The sequence below is a fragment of the Sciurus carolinensis genome, chromosome 3 (assembly GCF_902686445.1).
Source record: "Sciurus carolinensis chromosome 3, mSciCar1.2, whole genome shotgun sequence".
In the NCBI taxonomy this organism is placed as follows: Eukaryota; Metazoa; Chordata; class Mammalia; order Rodentia; family Sciuridae; genus Sciurus; species Sciurus carolinensis.
This window is the reverse complement of record NC_062215.1, coordinates 39,182,683-39,187,942: the sequence shown is the minus strand read 5'-3', so window position 1 is coordinate 39,187,942 and position 5,260 is coordinate 39,182,683. Positions and strand designations below refer to the sequence as shown.

The following is a 5,260-nucleotide window of genomic DNA, read 5'->3' as shown; positions in this document are numbered from 1 at the left end:
GTGAGGGATATCCTAAACACTGCAAGAGACACAACAGAATATTTTTTCTTCCAGCATTAAAAAATTGAAATTCACAGACATTTTTAAGAAGATTGTCTGTATAATTGGGGTGGTGTTCTTGAATATTAAGAAAAAGTATCACGTTATTGACACACATTACTTAAAGGTACATTTGGAAATTGTTCTGTAATGATGATAAACATTGTGTACAGGTTTTTTAAAATGTCCCCAACTTTAGCTCTAATAAAATTAAGTCTGGCCAAACTTTTCTTTTGCCAGAAGCAATAATCCAGAGAGCCCAAACTAAAAACCTGGTAAAAGGAAAAATACCTGGGATTCAACAAATGTCCCAGAATTTGCCTTTAAATGAGAAAAAAAAAAAGTACATGGAGCTTTTTAAAAGGTCTTTTAACTAGCTATCTTGGGAACTCAATTCAAAAATAGAAGTTGATGTACTAAAACAGATGTTTCAGCGCAGCTCCAAAAATCTTTATAAATACAGCGATTTGGAGGGACAATCATGGATCAGAAGTGTTATTCCTTGTGTATGTACTTTATGTGTGCTTGCCTCAACTCAGTTGTCATAATTGTCTCCGTAATTTCCTCCTGAGTAGCGGTCATAGCCACCCTGGCTTTTGTCACTATAGTCTCCCGACCAATACCCATATCCTCCAGGTCAACCGTCATACCAGCCACTCCCATAGCCCTGGTCCCCACCAACTCTAGCTGCGACCACGCCCATGGGCCCCAAAGGCATCCCCTCTGGTGCCCTGGCCAGATTTGCCTGCATGCTCCACACGGATCTGCCCACCATCCAGGTTACTCTCCATTCTTGGCTTTCATGGTATCTGAGGCATGTTCTGGGTTGGTGAAGGCGATGAAAACAAAACCCCGGGATTGCTGAGTCTCCCGGCCCTTGACAACAGCCACCTCAGAAATGGGCCCAAAGCTGCTGAAGTGATCTTCCAGCATCTGCTAATCAGTATTGAAGTTGAGCCCTCCCACCAAGAGCTTCCCTTCTTCAGAAGACATGACAGTGAATTTGAATCCTAGAAATTAAAAAGCAGACAGACAGGAGGCTCTGAAGAGCAGGGAGAATAGGGAGGCTGCTGCGCGGGAAGACGCTTGATAAAGCATATGTATGCAGACACGTCACGGAATCCAGAAATAGTTATAAATTGAACAATCAAATGCAATGAGCTCAACACAATAATAATTCATCCTTGGATGTTATATGCGTTGTCAAGACAGGAAGAACAGATAAGGCAAAAGCTCAGAGGTGAGAGACATCATTGGATAAAACACACTGGGTTGAGACGGAATTGGAGGCCCTGGTGAGACAGAACAGGGTAGAAGAGACTGTAGCTGCAGTTCCTGGCCACGGGGATAGACCTGGTTCATTTTTTCAAACAAGTTCTAGAGTTAGCAATGACCTGGGGGAAGAACATTATTCATAGAAAGTTTTATAATGTAATTGGATGAATCAATTCCCACCCTATCCCACATCAATCTGTATTCCAAGTTGATTCTGTTCAAGGTTCTTCTGTCTTCTAAGCACTGAAAGCTGGACACGTTCTTTAATGACTTTTCCCTTTATTTTTGTGTTTGCTACTTTACATGCTTAAGTTGTTAACCTATTTCTGTCAGAAGCTGTAGTTATTGCTTTTTTGCATCCTTTCACTTCTCTTTTTAAATGTTTTCTTTTTTAATTTGTTTATTTGTCTCAATTAGTTTTACATGACAGTAGAATGCACTTTGATATAAAATATATAACAGAGTCTCATTCTTCTGGTAATACGTGATGCAGAATCTCTCTGGGCTGTATAGCTATATATGTACACAGGATAATTCTCATTAATTCTACTATCATTCCTATCCCCAAACCCCTCCCCTCCCTTCAATTCCCTCTACCTAATCTAAAATAACTCTATTCTTCCCTAGTCCCCACATCGTGAATTAACATCAGTATAACAGAGAAAAAAAATTCAGCTTTTGTCCTTTTGGGATTGGCTTATTTCAAATATTATGATATTCTTCAGCTCCACCAATTCACTGGAAAATGCCATGATTTTATTCTACTTTAAGGGTGAGTAATATTCCATCATATATACATATCCATTGATCCATTCAACTGTTGAAGGGCACATAGTTAGGTTCCATAGTTTATCTGTTGTGAGCTGAGCTGCTATGAACATTGATGTAGCTGTGTCACTGCAATATAGTGATTAAGTTCTTTGGGTGTAAACTGAACAGTGGGACAGCTGGGACAAATGGTGTTTCCATTCCAAGTTTACTGAGGAGTCTCCATACCGCTTTCCATAATGGTTGCAGCAATTTGCATTCCCACCAGCAATGTATGAGTGTACCTTTTCCCCTACATCCTTGCCAACAGTTATTGATGTTTGTATTCTTGATAATAGCCATTCTGACTTGGGTGAGATGAAATCTTTGAGTATTTTTGATTTCTAATAATATAATTGCTGAAGATGTTGACAAAGGTGCAAAAAATATTCACTGGAGAAAGGATATCCTATTCAATAATTGGTGCTGGGAAAATTGAAAATCCACATGTAACAAAATGAATTTAAACCCTTATCTCTCACCCTCCACAAAACTCAACTCAATGTGGATCACAGACTTAGGCACTAGCCCAGAGACCCCGCAACTAATAGAAGAAAAAAATAGGCCCAAATCTTCACCATGTTGACTTAGTACCTGATTTCCTTAACAGGATTCCTAAAGTACAAGAAGTAAAATCAGGAATCAATACATGAAATGGATTCAAACTAAAAAGCTTCTTCTCATCGAATGAAACACTCAATAACACAGAGAGTCTACTAAATGGGAGAAAAACTTTATCACATGCACCTCAGAGCATTAATCTCCAGACTATATAAAGATTCAAAAAAATTAATACCAGGAAAACAAATAATCCAATCAATAAATGGGTTAAGAAACAAAACAGAAAAATAAATAAGACACTTCACAGAAGAATAAATAAGCTTTCTTTGGAGTAATTCTACTTATCTTTCCTTCACCCTACTTTATCAAAATTTCTTTGCCAAATATGAAATTTTATGCTGCCTTCTATATCTTTCAGATATTAGGTTAATTCTGTTAAAAATATGTTTAGTATCTCTAATTTTTAGAGCTCCAAATACCCTAAATTCTTTTATAATAATATTGATTTGTCATCCCATCTTGGATTTCTTCTATATTTTATCTGTTCTTTTTAGTTATACTTGTGGAGTTCTTTATTAAATCTGTCTGCCTGAAATTTATAGCATAAAATATTTTTGCAATTGCCATTCTATTCATTTTGGAAAGGTTTATTTTTCAAGAGTTTTTTTTTATATTGCTTTGTCTTATTTATTACATTTATGTCATTGCTGTCCATTAATTCCAACCTTTTCTCAATTTCAAGTTTCCACCCTCATATTACATATTACTATATTTTAGTATAGGTGAATTCACTCTAAAACTCTATAGTCTTATTTTGGTATAGCAGGATGAAGAAAGAACCCAGTGTTCTTACAATCTTCCTCCAACTGCAACTCTCCTAATTAAAGGAACCCATATAATGTGACTTTGCATTGCAAAAGAGACTTTGCAGATGAGTTGAAGCCAAGTAGTATGAATGGGAAGATTTTCCTGGATCATCAGTGCAGTTAAGGAGAACACACTGTCTTCTGTGAGAGGCAGATAAGAAGGTAGTCAGAGTGTACCTGTGACCACGGAAGCAGTTGTTGGGCTGATGCCTCTTGAAGATGAAAAAAATGAACAAGGGCTAAGGATTTCAGGCAATTATGAAACGTGTGGGTGAGGAAATGTCCTCAAATTGAGCCTAGTGATAGGAGCAGCCATGGTGACATCTTGATTTTATGCCTCAAAGCTCCTAGTGAATTTTTTGATCTCAAGAACTAGAACAAGAAGAATACATTTATATTTTAAGTGATATAATTTGGTAATTTTTTATGGAAAGAGTAGGAACAGAATACATTAAGATTAACCCTTTCCCAGGGATCTAGGCCTATGTGAGACATTTATCCTGAGGTACATTATAATTTTTGTCATGTTAAAATTTTATAGATTATTGATTTATTAGTACTCAATGTAAGTATTGACTAGTAGAATGTTCATGAAACTTGCGATTATTTCATTGAGTCATATTTTCCTTTTGATCCCTGATCATTGGTACTCTCCTAATGCTTCCCCACGTGGCATATTTTTCTCAGCTTGACCTCTGATTTTGGAAATGAATTAAATAACAATCACCCACCAAAATTTTTCTCTTAATTATTTTCAGTTAGAGTCTTAAAATTCATGACCGAAATTGAAAATGAAATGCTAGGAACACCATTCTTGTAAATGTTCCTTATAAAGTGAGATTATAAAGTAGTAGGTTATTTGAATGTCTACTTTTATGAAATGTAGCCTCATTCTCCAATATGGCACATAAATCAATATTTCAGTTCATGAAGATTCCTCATGAGGTTGTATCCAGACAATCATTTGGTATAGTTTTGACCTCCCATTTTTACCAATTTTATATATGCAAGTAGTAACTGTGTTGTATTTTTACATTTTAAATTAGCTTGAAAGGTGGAAATTTTATTAAGTGTGCCTCCTATTCAGTGGCCATGGTACATAAGAGAACACCCAGAGTAATAAACCTATGTAGGTATAAAAGAACAAAGGAGGCTAAGCTATGATAATTATTAAGAGTAATGGTGCCAGGCATGGTGGCATGCACCTGTAATCTCAGCACTCAGGAGGCTGAGGCAGGAGTATCACAAGTTCAAAGTCAGCATCTGCAATTTAGAAAGACCTTAAGCAACTTAGCAAAATCCCTCTCAAAAAAATAAAAATGGTGGGGGTGGTGGCTCAGAGGTTAAGCATCCCTGGGTTCAATCCCTTATACCAAAACAAGAGCAAAAACCATATGGACCCTCAAAGACAAAGTGCATTGCAAAGTGGTTGGGAGTAAAAAAAAACATAGGCTTTATCAGAGCTCAAACTCTATAGAATCTACACGTTTTTCAAAGTCAAATTGGGCTAAAGAATAGAATCAAGTAGCATGAGAAATATGGGCTTGATGAGAACAGCAATTCTTAGAAATCCCAGGTGTGGTGATGGTGCCAATGTGGAAATTGTGAGGAAGAGTGACAGGAGAGATACTCTGGCTGTGAAGTTACATGAGATGGTTGTCAGCAGCAGAGACATTTAATAACTGTTAGGTGTTTATGGATGGATAAGAGGC

At 36.8% G+C, this 5,260-nt stretch overlaps 1 pseudogene; it reads right to left on the bottom strand.

Annotated features, from left to right (window-relative positions):
* Nucleotides 1-574: 574 nt before the first annotated feature.
* On the bottom strand, nucleotides 575-1,032 carry LOC124978866 (RNA-binding protein 3-like; annotated as a pseudogene).
* Between the last annotated feature and the right edge of the window lie 4,228 nt (nucleotides 1,033-5,260).